Raw genomic sequence first — 14,302 nt, forward strand, 5'->3', positions numbered from 1 at the left:
GAACGTCTACGGAACGTGTACGCCTACCGTTGTCGAAGGCCATCGAGTGAACGACTACCGATGTCGTGTTTTTTTCCACCAAGTTTGATGACGACCTCCGAAGAACTCGGAAATGCCAAGTACCACTATCGTCGACCCGCAAAGACCTCGTGTACGTCAAGTTTCGTGTCGTGATCCCGAACCTCTAGGAAAACGTGCGACTACTTTCGTGGCCGAAGACCCGTGTACAACTACCGTCGCCGTGTTCGACTACCTCCACTATCGAACTTCCCGAGAATGTCTACTTCCCCTACACCGCATCGAACTTGAACCCCTCCGATAACGCACGCTTTGAAGGTATAACCATCGAGACGACACCCGTGGATGAATGCTTGCGATGTATGAGTTGCACCCTATGTTTGCACCGTGTCCGAGTTGTCACTTGCTCGGTCCTCCTTGTTGCCATGCCATCCATCCGTGGGAACCCAGAATCCGGGATCACCCCACCATCTTTTGCATGCTCCCATACCTTTTCCTTTTGCACCGGTATTTTCATTAGCTACCGGAACCGTTATCGTTGTCGTGGCACTCCCTTTCTTTCCACCATGGTGACAAAGGCTTCTTAATGCTCTTGTCAACTTTGAATAAAAAATGCATAAATTTGAACATGTCATCCGCATCATGTTAATAACATTTAAAATGTTTAAAATTGTTGTTTGCACTAAATTGCTAATGCATATGGGGTTTTACCGGAATTGTTGTTTGACGTTTCCGGCCCCATTTCCAATACCAATGAAGCTCAGGCAATAAAGCAAAGGCAATTTCCAATTATGTAGTGTAGTCGCTCTCATCCCCAAAAGGAAAGAAGATTTTTGGATTTCACCCACTATTCTTTAAATTGCTTAGATTGTGTAGTTTTCTTATGCTTCACCCTCTTGCCATGTTTAAACAACATTTATTATTATTGAGTACCTAACCGAGAGAGAACTAAATAATTGATGTGGTGTTTCTTCAATATGCATCCCGATGCATATTGAGCTCCACTTAAATTGTAGTATTGTTTGTTGCACTTTGCCATGCCATATATCTTTAAATCGGACATGCATCATACTTGATTGTGCATCATGCCATGTTTATGTGGTGGTTGTTTACCATGTTGTTTGATTCTTTCCGGTGTTGCTTCCTCGGGTTGTTTTCCGATAACGTCGCGTTTGTGAGGATTCGTTCGACTACGTCCATTTGTCTTCTTCATGGACTCGTTCTTCTTCGTTGCGGGATTTCAGGCAAGATGACCATACCCTCGAAATCACTTCTATCTTTGCTTGCTAGTTGCTCGCTCTTTTGCTATGCCTATGCCGCGATACCTACCACATGCTTTATCATGCCTCCCATATTGCCATGTCAAACCTCTAACCCACCTTGTCCTAGCAAACCGTTGTTTGGCTATGTTACAGCTTTGCTCAGCCCCTCTTATAGCATTGTTAGTTGCAGGTGAAGATGGAGCGTGTTCCATGTTGGAACATGGATATTTGTTCGGATATCACAATATCTCTTATTTAATTAATGCATCTATATACTTGGTAAAGGGTGGAAGGCTCAGCCTTATGCCTGCTGTTTTGTTCCACTCTTGCCGCCCTAGTTTGCGTCATACCGGTGTTATGTTCCTTGATTTTGCGTTCCTTACACGGTCGGGTTATAACGGGAACCCCTTGACAGTTTGCTTTGAATAAAACTCCTCCAGCAAGGCCCAACCTTGGTTTTACCATTTGCACTAACAACCTATCACCTTACCTTGGGTTCTGCAGACTCAAGGGTCATCTTTATTTTAACCCCCCGGGCCAGTGCTTCTCTAAGTGTTGGTCCGAACTGAGTTGACTGCGGAGCCACCTCGGGGAAACTTGAGGGTTGGTTTTACTCGTAGGATGTCTCATCCGGTGTTGCCCTGAGAACGAGATATGTGTAGCTCCTATCGGGATGTCGGCGCATTGGGCGGCTTTGCTGGTTTAGTTTTACCATTGTCGAGATGTCTTGTAACTGGGATTCCGAGTCTGATCGGGTCGTCCTGGGAGAAGGAATATCCTTCGTTGACCATGAGAGCTTGTGATGGGCTAAGTTGGGACACCCCTGCAGGGTTTTGAACTTTCGAAAGCCGTGCCTGCGTTTATGGGCAGATGGGAATTTGTTAGTGTCCGGTTGTAGAAAACCTGAATCTAAACTTAACTAAAATGCATCAACCGCGTGTGTAGGCGTGATGGTCTCTTTCCGGTGGAGTTCGGGAAGTGAACACGGTGTTGGAGTTATGCTTGAACGTAAGTAGACTAGGATCACTTCTTGATCATAGTTTCTCGACCGTGCCTTGCCTTCTCTTCTCGCTCTCATTTGCGTATGTTAGCCACCATATATGCTAGTGTTGGTTGCAGCTCCACCTCATATACCTTTTCCCTACCTATAAGCTTAAATAGTCTTGATTGCGTGGGTGTGAGATTGCTGAGTCCCCATGACTCACAGATACTTCCAAAACCAGTTTGCAGGTGCCGATGATACCGTGCAGGTGACGCAACTGAGCTCAAGGAGATGCTCGACGAAGATCGTGCTTGTTATGTTGTTCCGTTTCCAGTTGATCAGTAGTGGAGCCCAATTGGGACGATCGGGGACCTGTAGCATTTGGGGTAATCTTCTTTTATTTTGGTTCCGTAGTCGGACCTTGATTGTATCTGGATGTTGTAATGTTATATTCATGTATTGTGTGAAGTGGCGATTGTAAGCCAACTATGTATCTCTCTCCCTTATGTATTATATGGGTTGTGTGAAGATTACCTCACTTGCGACATTGCTTACAATGCGGTTATGCCTCTAAGTCGTGCTTCGACACGTGGGAGATATAGCCGCATCGTGGGCATTACAAGTTGGTAATCAGAGCCTTCCCTGACTTAGGAGCCCCCTGCTTGATCGAATCGTTGGCGTTGTTGAGTCTAGAAAAATGTTTTGAGTCTTATAGGATTATATATATCGGAGAGTAGGATTCTTTTTACTCCTCAGTCCCTTCGTTGCTTTGGTGAGGCATCCTGACATAGAGTTTTGACTCTTCTCTTCTCAAATTTCACTAAATTTTTTTTAGGATCACGCGGGTATCTTGGAAACGTTCCGATGGTTTTGTGACGAGAACATTGTTCTTGATGCCTCCTGACATTTAGGGGTTGTGGCAGTGTCCCGGGGAGTTGAGCTCCGAGGTGTTGTTGTCACAATTTTATCGTTGCAGTTCTGGAATACCTGAGTTTCGCCAACATCAAAAATCTCTTTTATGCAGTTGTTGGTGAGATAACCTCGATGCCACCCAGTACTGGGGCGGGAGTTTGGGAGTATTGCCATAACTTGTATAATGGATGCTTTTCGAAGGTTGAGGTAAATGATTTCTTGGTTATGTGTTGAAGGATGGATACAGCTGGATGTAGGATTTGATAGTTTTGGGTGAGATATTATGCTTTCCCTGTATCCCCAACACCTGATTGCATAACGGGAAAGTTTCGGGAGTTTATAAGTGGGAATTCAAGTAGCCCTTAGGATATCTTTCCAACAGATGCATGATATGAGATTGGGGTTCGACGTCTAGTGGTCCACCTATCCACGGTTGGTTTTACAGTGGTCTCGTTGTGTCTTAAAGAGTCCTTGGCTATGCTGACTCGGGGACGCTTCGTATGTCATGTGCACTACATTGTACATGATGGTGCTGTACGATCGAGCCCGTGTAGGCCCCACCATGAAAACTTCAGACGAAATCTCTATCATATGTTTGTTCCGGCTTATTTTGCAAGCCAATCTTTTGTTTTTGCTTTTGTTTTGAGTTTGTGGTATTCGAGTTGCTTCGAAGTCACGTATTGATTCCATACCTTTCCCAAGTGGTGTTCTCATATTCCTATGTGAATACTAATCCCTCACGATAATCGAGATTGTCATGTCAATCCTTTTCAACCGGCGTGTTTTACTCTTCAAGTGGATCCGATCACTTCAACATTCGCAAGATCGATTATCTGTTCTTCTCAACGGTGTTTGTTTCATTCGTCTCCAAGTTGCCTTTGTTTTCCCGCCCACCCACCCCTTTTCTTCAAGGGCTCAGATTTCTGAATCAAGTATCCATCTTATTGTTGTGAAGTCTCTTCATCCTTTTCAATCAATGTTCTTATCTGGTGATTCTCATGAAGATTCTAAGGAAGTTTCAAGTTCATCATTCGTCATTCTTTTCTTCTCCGGTGGATTCAAGCCAAACTTTGTTGATCATATCCTTTTTCCTCGTTTCAAATACCTTCTCATGTCGGTGCACCACTTAATCTTCCACTCGCTCGCTATTCTATTGTTCCGGAGTGCTCAAGATATCTCGAAGATTCGTGTTTCCACTCTGCTTTGATTCAAGCTCTTCGAGATTGTTATCTCATTCAAGCCATTTAATTCAACCGGTGTAATCTCCCTCTTTAAATAGTTCAACAGTGTTTCTTTTGAGTGGGCCCTAACCCACAGGTCTTTTCCTAGGATCTTACCTGACTCTTCTTATTTTCCCGGAGCTATCCTCAAATTTCTTTTCGAAGTTTGACGTAAGAATGATTTATCATCATTAAAATGTCTTTCTCCAAGATCTTTCAAATTTTTTGCATAGTTGGCTCAACCTCTTCGCTTTTGATTCTTCCGGAGTGTCTAAATAATTCATGGTGGTGTTTCTCGTCATCATTCTCAGATTTTGAAGACGAAGAAGAGTTTTTCCTCTAAATCTTGCTCCATTCTCTTCAAGATTCATGGTTCTAGCTTGACGCCATCCTCTCATTATTTTTTTTGATTGTGCGAATTCTTTTCACCCATCCGGAGCAATTCAGGAGTCTTTTCAGTTTGATTCTCCAGAGACCATCACCTCAGAAGTATTCATTCTCAGCTTTCATCTCTCTTTCTCTAAATCTTACCGGTGCATGATTCAAATATCCTCTAATCAGTTCATGGTCTCTTCGTTCTCATGTATCTAAATTCCCTTAGGTATCTTCATTCGTTTTCCAATTCTTCCCGGTGAATTATGCTTTTGCTACTTTCATGTTCAATTCTTATGGTATTTCGTTCAAGATTTGTATTCCTTCGTTATCATATCAATTCATTCGTTGTTTCTAAATCCTACCATTGGTTCACTTAAGACCTTCTCAAGTTTGCATTATATCTATCTTAATATTTTCTACGAGAATAAGTAATATGCCAAATCCATTGCTTGTCATCAATCCAAATTGGTGAAGGATAAGCATAATGTAATTCTTATTCTTGTTTCATCAACTAAATTCAATTCCTTATTCCAGAGGTCCATCAAATTCTTGATTCCATTTGTTCATCTTTCTTTTCCGGAGTTCCAAGTTTTCACTTTATCTCGTCGCAAAGATTCATCAAAATCATCGCAAGGCTTCACCTAGTGTTCTCTACTTCACTTCCTTTCATTTGATCATCCTTTTGTTTACCAAAGTTCTTCATGGAGGCTCTACATGATGGTTCATAAAGGTTTTAATTCCTTCTCGAAGTTTTCATCAAGATTCTTTATAAGGAGATCAAGTTTTCTTCATCTTGCAATCCGGAGTGCAATTCTTTCTACCGTATCATTGGAGGTGGTGTTATGTCATTCTTGACAATTTTCCTTCGTGTTTCATGATTCACAAGTTATCAAGAATGAGATATTTTAAATCCATCAATCTCGTAATTGGAGTTTCCTTGGGTTATATTTCACCTAAAGCTTTCCCTGAGGATTGTTGCTATTTATCATGCTTATAAATGATCCAAGTTCTTCATTTATCCTCCCGATGAAATAAGTGTCTCGTCTCCTTGTTCATATCAATCCAATCTATCGTTTCCGTTAGTGGCGGAATTTCACCTCATAGTTTTGGGATGTCTTCCATAAGTCCACATCAAGCTTATCTTTTCATTGTTGGTTTTCCAACAACTCCGTTCGACTCTTCTCCTAAGGATGCCTTTTCAAACTCTTTTGTGGTATTATGTCATTTTCTTCTCAGCTCTTTCCTTTCCAACGTTCAAACTTCTATTCTTTTGTTCTGGAGGCATTGTGATGTTGCTCTCTTCAAACCCATCTTCTTGTTTTGTCAGATCATGTTCTTTACTTTGCTTAGCCATTTAACATGAGTGTTGTGTCCTCTCCTAATGTTCTATTCATCTTATAAAGTTTCTTATCATTTTTTAATCGGAGTGTTGCCCGAATTTGTTCTTCCTTGTTACTCTTCCTTATCGAAGTGCTTTCAATTTTGTTCTTCTTCGTTGCTTTCTTTCTTTCTATTTGTTCAACCTCCCAAGGTTCGTGGTTTCACTCGTTTTTCATAGAAGCAACTTAGTTTTACCTCTACTCTTCCTCTTTCGTTTTCCCTCCGGTGCCATCCTAGATCTTAGGACGAGATCCTCTCGTAGTGGTGGAGTGTTGTGACGCCCCAAGACCGGAGCTTCAGTTGCCTTCCAGGGTTTCCGGGTTTCGTTGTGTGTTTTGTTTCGTCTGTTGCATTCATATTTGCATCGGGTGCATTGCATCATGTCATCATGCCATCATGTCATTTCTTTTTCTTAACTCAACTAAATAAATTGCATGGATCTTTGGTCCATTTAAAATCAAGGGAACTCACATGGTGATTTCTCTATATAACATATCCTCCCAATATTATTAGGGAGCTATAATCAATATTCCATTCTTATGGAATCAACCAAACACAATTACATCTTTCTTTTGCCACCAAAATCCCCATTCAAGTTGAAACCCTATCACTAGCTTCTTTCTTTCAAATTCAACCATCCATTGTAGGTGACATTTTTCTATCACATAAAAATGTTCACCTTTTCTCCATAAATCATACCCCATGCATACCACCTCCGTGTCAAATTTCTGCTCATTTGGGTTTGGTTTGGTTGGGTTCAAAAATGGCTCAAGTTTGAATTAAATTCAAACTTGAATTATCTTTCTATCTCTAAAAAATTGCCAAACCATTTTATTCTATTTGTGCAAAGTTCCAGCGCTCCAAGAATATTTTACTTTCTGAAATATTCTACCTCTAGCCCCTCTTTCTTTTCTCCACATATTTTTGTCGGAGGGAATTAAGAAAAGAAAGATGGGTTAAGAGAGAAGGAGTCCAACAGAAGCCCCCTCGATCCAGCCCATTTTGTCTATCCTTCCCGGCAGCTGGGCCAGCCTCCCAGGCCCACCAAAGCCCCTCTCCTAACCATAGCGCACCCCTAGCCCATTCGATCCCATCTCCCTCGTCTCCCCTTGCGCCGCCAGGGTCCCGCGCAGCCCGACTCCTTCCTCCCTCGACACCTCCCCCCTAACTTCGTTCCTCTCGCCCGTGACCCATCTCCGCCCGATCTCCACCTCTCCTCTTGCTTCTCCTCGCAGAGCCCCCATCGCCAGCTCCTCCCTCGAATGCAGACGAGCCTGCTCCGCCGCCTCCTTCTCCCACCAGCGAAGCCATCCTTCTCCTCCACCGCCAGCCGTACGCCGGAGCCCTTCCTCCGCCTCTGCTCCGGTCTCCTACGACAGCCGCGCCGGCGCCCCAAGCTCTCCTCTCCGCCTTGCCTTCCTCCATCGACCTCGCGCCCGTCTCCTCGACCGGACGACCACCTCGCCGGTGACCAAACGCCCGTCGCCGAGCAGTCGCGCGCCTCTGCCGGCGACCAGCGCCCTTGTCGGCCCTGCGCTGCTCCTTCCCATCCCCGCACGCGCCGGGGGCCGAGCCTTCTCGCCGTGCCTCTCATGGCCTCGCAGCCCGGCCTCCTGTCCGGCGCCCAATCTCCTCCGCGCCCTACTGCCGCTGCCCTTCTGCAACGCTGCGTCCATGACCAGCAGGAGGCCGCCACTCGCCTCGCACCTCTGCTGCCGATGACCGAGGCCGCTGGGGCATGCCCACAGTCACCCACCGCCGCCTTGCGCCGCTCATCTCCCTCACGTTGCCTGACGACCCTGCTGGCTTCGCTGGAGTGCTCTGCCGCGCCAAGTCCTCGCCGACCTTCCTCTGCGTGCCCGCAAGCTCCACCGACCGCGTGTGTGCCTTCTGCTGTCGGATATGCCAAGATCGCCCAGTCCAAGACCACCACAAGTCCGTCTACACAAAACTGCCAAGTACCTCTACGTATCGGATGTCGACAAGTACTACGATGCCTTTGGGAGACCCATGAACATCAAGCTCCTCTGCCACAAACGGTTACAATGCTGTGGATCCGACAAGTACCCTCTATGGACCGCCAAGTTCCTTTACCGGTGACTCGAACGTCTACGGAACGTGTACGCCTACCGTCGTCGAAGGCCATTGAGTGAACGACTACCGACGCCGTGTTTTTTTCACCAAGTTCGATGACGACCTCCAAAGAACTCGGATACGCTAAGTACCACTACCGTCGACCCGCAAAGACCTCGTGGACGTCAAGTTTCATGTCGTGATCCCGAACCTCTAGGAAAACGTGTTTGACTACCTCCGTGGCCGAAGACCCGTGTACAACTACCGTCGCCGTGTTCGACTACCTCCACTATCGAACGTCCCGAGAACGTCTACTTCCCCTACACCGCATCGAACTTAAACCCTCCGATAACACACGCTTCGAAGGTATAACCATCGAGATGAGGCCCGTGGATGAATGCTTGCGATGTATGAGTTGCACCCTATGTTTGCACCGTGTCTGAGTTGTCACTTGCTCGGTCCTCCTCGTTGCCATGCCGTCCATCCATGGGAACCCGGAATCCGGGATCAACCCACCATCTTTTGCATGCTCCCATCACTTTTCCTTTTGCACCGGTATTTCCATGAGCTACCGGAACCGTTATCGTTGCCGTGGCACTCCCTTTCTTTCCACCACGGTGACAAATGCTTCTTAATGCTCTTGTCAACTTTTAATAAAAATTGCATAAATTTGAACATGTCATCCGCATCATGTTAATAACATTTAAAATGTTTAAAATTGTTGTTTGCACTAAATTGCTAATGCATATGGGGTTTTACCGGAATTGTTGTTTGATGTTTCCGGCCCCATTTAAATTGCTTAGATTGTGTAGTTTTCTTATGCTTCACCCTCTTGCCATGTTTAAACAACATTTAATATTGTTGAGTACATAACCGAGAGAGAACTAAATAATTGATGTGGTGTTTCGTCAATATGCATTCCGATGCATATTGAGATCCACTTAAATTATAGTATTGTTTGTTGCACTTTGCCATGCCATATATCTTTGAATCAGACATATCATACTTGATTGTGCATCATGCCATGTTTATGTGGTGGTTGTTTACCATGTTGTTTGCTTCTTTCCGGTGTTGCTTCTTCGGGTTGTTTTCCGATAACATCGCGTTTGTGAGGATCCGTTCGACTACGTCCGTTTGTCTTCTTCATGGACTCGTTCTTCTTCCTTGCGGGATTTCATGCAAGATGACCATACCCTCGAAATCACTTCTATCTTTGCTTGCTAGTTGCTCGCTCTTTTGCTATGCCTATGCCGCGATACCTACCACATGCTTTATCATGCCTCCCATATTGCCATGTCATACCTCTAACCCACCTTGTCCCAGCAAACCGTTGTTTGGCTATGTTACTGCTTTGCTCAGCCCCTCTTATAGCATTGTTAGTTGCAGGTGAAGATGGAGCTTGTTCCATGTTGGAACATGGATATTTGTTGGGATATCACAATATCTCTTATTTAATTAATGCATCTATATACTTGGTAAAGGGTGGAAGGCTCAGCCTTATGCCTGGTGTTTTGTTCCACTCTTGCCGCCCTAGTTTCCGTCATACCGGTGTTATGTTCCTTGATTTTGCATTCCTTACACGGTCGGCTTATAATGGGAACCCCTTGACAGTTTGCTTTGAATAAAACTCCTCCAGCAAGGACCAACCTTGGTTTTACCATTTGCACTAACAACCTATCACCTTCCCTTGGGTTCTGCAGACTCAAGGGTCATCTTTATTTTAACCCCCCCGGGCCAGTGCTTCTCTAGGTGTTGGTACGAACTGAGTAGACTACGGGGCCACCTCAGGGAAACTTGAGGGTTGGTTTTACTCGTAGGATGTCTCATCCTGTGTTGCCCTGAGAACGAGATATGTGCAGCTCCTATCGGGATGTCGGCGCATCTGGCGGCTTTGCTGGTTTAGTTTTACCATTGTCGAGATGTCTTGTAACCGGGATTCCGAGTCTGATCCGGTCGTCCTGGGAGAAGGAATATCCTTCGTTGATCGTGAGAGCTTGTGATGGGCTAAGTTGGGACACCCCTGCAGGGTTTTGAACTTTCGAAAGCCGTGCCCACGGTTATGGGCAGATGGGACTTTGTTAATGTCCGGTTGTAGAAAACCTGAATCTAAACTTAACTAAAATGCATTAACCACGTGTGTAGCCGTGATGGTCTCTTTCCGACGGAGTTCGGGAAGTGAACATCGTGTTGGAGTTATGCTTGAACGTAAGTAGACTAGGATCACTTCTTGATCATAGTTTCTCGACCGTGCCTTGCCTTCTCTTCTCGCTCTCATTTGCGTATGTTAGCCACCATATATGCTAGTGTTTGCTACAGCTCCACCTCATATACCTTTTCCCTACCTATAAGCTTAAATAGTCTTGATCGTGAGGGTGTGAGATTTTTGAGTCCCCGTGACTCACAGATACTTCCAAAACCAGTTTGCAGGTGCCGATGATACCGTGCAGGTGACGCAACTGAGCTCAAGGAGGAGCTCGATGAAGATCGTGTTCATTATGTTGTTCCGTTTCCAGTTGATCAGTAGTGGAGCCCAGTTGGGACGATCGGGGACCTGTAGCATTTGGGGTAGTCTTCTTTTATATTGGTTCCGTAGTCAGACCTTGATTGTATCTGGATGTTGTAATGTTATATTCATGTATTGTGTGAAGTGGCGATTGTAAGCCAACTATGTATCTCTTTCCCTTATGTATTAGATGGGTTGTGTGAAGATTACCTCACTTGCGACACTGCTTACAATGCGGTTATGCCTCTAAGTCGTGCTTCGACACGTGGGAGATATAGCCGCATCATGGGCGTTACAATAGCTATGCTCGATCGTTACGTTATACAATGAGTAGTGTTGTACTTGTGATACTCATGCTTGTCATTATGCCATGCCCAGTTGGGTATGATTCATTGTTGGTATGGTTGATAGTTATGTTGTACCCTCATGCTCATGTTGATATCATGCTCATGCATTGTAATTGCATCATGTTATATTATCATGGCTCATCATATTGCATTCAAGTTTAACCAGATTAAATTGAACTTGAATAACTGTTGGTTGAGTCATGGTGCCACCATATCAAGCTGACCAGTGCAACCACACTTGCCTTTATGGAAGGGTCCTAACTGGGTCTATTGTTGTGCCTCTCGCCGGTGCCTCCAACAAGGGAAGGTTATGCGCGGGCGCTACCTTGGCCAGGTAGGACGACATAAGCCTTGTGAGCCCGAGTTTGGTTATGTGCACATGTCCCCGTTTTTGTTTTGCCACGACAGTGGCAGTTTTACCACGACGGTGGCCGTGATGCCTTTGGTAGGCACTGGGCCACCCAGGACTGAACCCCAAGGGGGTGTTGGTCATAGTGGCCGGGAGAGTGTCATGGCAGTAGGACAATTTTGTCGGACCACCGTTGGTCTACCCGAATGGGAGTGCGAGGCCATGGGTTCTGTGGTGTGGGTAAAGTGTGCTACCTCTACAGAGTGTATATTAAATCTATCGATAGCCGCGCCCACGGATAAGGGCCCAATTCGTAGTTGGTCACACCATGGGTCAAAAGTAATAATAATAACTTGCTTAATAACAACCATGGTTCGAGGATGAGAAAGAGATTGATTGTGATCGTGAGATGATCACCGTGGTATCGAGGATACCGGGTTGATGGACATTTGTGGTGTTATGCGAAAGTCAAGGGTGAAGATCAAGCTCCTTGTGGTCATGTAATGATTACTACGGTATTGTTAATACCAAGCTTGATTGGATCCCGAGATGATCGTATGATGTTCGTGTTGGTTACGAGGTAACTCGAATAGAGTAAGTTGGTGCATGATAACATCGTCATGTTGCATGATAGTGTCATCATGTTTATATGTTCATGACATGCTCGTATCTTTCTAGCTGTATCATGTTGTTCATGACATGTTGTTTTGATAGTATCATGTTAATCCTTGTTAATCTATAATTGCCATGTTGTTGTATGTCTTGATTGCTTTGCTTGCTGTGAGCTTGCAAGTACATTCAATGTACTGACCTGGCATGTCATGCAAGTTTGTAGGTCCTGCCGGATTAGATTACTTGTTTGCCGTGGATCCCTTGTTTGCGAGCTTGGATAAGCGTTCCAGCCAGAGTCCCTGCGGAGTGGAGTTCATCACCGTCATCGCTGTTCCGCTGCTAGTAGTAATTCCGCTTCTTCATGTTGTTTTGCTGTTTGCATGGGGCAACTGTGGCAGGCGTAGTGTCTCCGTGCCGATGTAATCCCCTTGTATCATTATCTTGTAATAAAGAGCTGATTTGTTCTATGCTAAGCAGTGCGTATTCCAGAAGACTTCTCCTCGATCTCTGGGCTGGAATATGGGGCATTACGGTTTCTCTGAGCTAGGGTGCCACAAGATGCAAGTGCAAGTGTTGGTGCAGGTGTGGGAGCCGTTGCTGTTGCCCGTGCGGGTGCGACTAGTAGTGCCACTGCTGCAGCCGGAGATGGTGCTTCTTCTAGAGCTGGTGCCGGTGTCGTTGCCCGATCCTCCAGTAGATCAGCCTCATCCGCTAACGCAGTCGGTGCCCAATCCTCATCTAGATCTGACTGGGCCACTGCCACTGTTAGTGCTAGAGCAAGTGTCGTCGGAGAAGGTGCCGGTGCTCGATCCGCTACTGAAGGTGGTATCGATGCGCGAGACAGCAGCGATCGTGTCTGGTCTGCTATGATCAACTTTCTAACTTGACTAGGCTCCGTGACCATGATCTAGTCTTTTTCTTCATTTCTTTTAAATGCGAGAAGGACTAATTGTGGCGTGTTTGTTAAACCAAAATGCAGTTCATCATAGGGATTCAGCTTGTACTCTGACAACAGACCGATCCAATTGTTTCCAGTAATAGAAGTGATGCACAGTGCCTTCCTTACTTACACGACATAAGAAGTGAAACCTGCAAAAATAACCATCGTAGAGCAAACCAAACAGTTTATTCTATGATGAATGTCACATGGCAAAACTTGCATCGTAAAATTGCAGCAAAAGTAAGAAAACATAACATTAAATCAATAGGATTTAGACAGTAAATCAATAAGATTTACTTGATGTGACACGAGTGAATCCTTACCAGGAAATCACTATGTTGAATTACTAAACAGAAGATTGATCGATCAACTACGCGTGGCATGCAAGGCCCCTGCCTACTCCCACAAGCAGGACAGTGGAAAGGTCATGAGAAATCGTATGGACCGAACATCCATGGGACTGGAAATCATATTGGGTGCGATAAACCCTACAATGCATACATATATTGGAGTGTGACCATAATTGATAAACCATCCTCAGAAACAAGATGATCTGGATACATCAGAATATACAAACTGAATTGAGTGGACAGACATTAACATAGACTATTCTTAGGACTCACCACACACCAAAAGTGGCACTACTAAACAATACAGGGTTCACACACACAAATGAAGTACTGAACAATAGTACTTACTATAGACAAGCAAAGTTGCACTAATTAAACTCTATAGACTATTTCTTGTCACCGACCTACAAGATGAACCCTGCATAACTGACTAGGCTATGGACTTCCTGAGAGATGTCTACGTGCACCATCACCATCTCGTCAACCTTCGAGAACCTAACAGAGTGGTCTTTCCACTCATAAACATGACGATGAAGATAGGTCGCATCAGATTTGTTGGGAAGCTTTACAAGAACCACACCCTTCGTAATTGAAGGCACTACCAGGAAATTGTTGTGCTCAGGTACAACCTCGAGAACATGCCCGACAACAATGCTATAGGAAAACACTAGTTCAGGACATGTGGCGACAAGGACACAACAGTTGGATTGTTTAGTAGTAGAACTCATACTTAGGTCTTCCAGTTCACACGACATGACTTTGAGAACTTCATCTCCACCGCGGACCTGGTTCTAATTTAAACAGAAACCAAATATTTTATTACTACCTCTGTTCAGAAATATTAGATGATTTTCCATATTTTACTCCATGTATGACTACATATACGCACAGAAATGAGTGAACAAAGACACTAGAACATGTCTTCAAAGGCATGAGAGCAGAGGGATTACATGCAATATCCATAACACAAGTTACTAAG

The 14,302-nt window shown here is 44.8% G+C and overlaps 1 pseudogene; it reads right to left on the bottom strand.

Moving 5' to 3' along the window:
* Positions 1-7,825, bottom strand: part of LOC123129584 (uncharacterized) — a 54,372-nt pseudogene extending 46,547 nt beyond the window's left edge.
* Between the last annotated feature and the right edge of the window lie 6,477 nt (positions 7,826-14,302).

Source organism: Triticum aestivum, chromosome 6A (genome assembly GCF_018294505.1).
Source record: "Triticum aestivum cultivar Chinese Spring chromosome 6A, IWGSC CS RefSeq v2.1, whole genome shotgun sequence".
Taxonomy (NCBI): Eukaryota; Viridiplantae; Streptophyta; class Magnoliopsida; order Poales; family Poaceae; genus Triticum; species Triticum aestivum.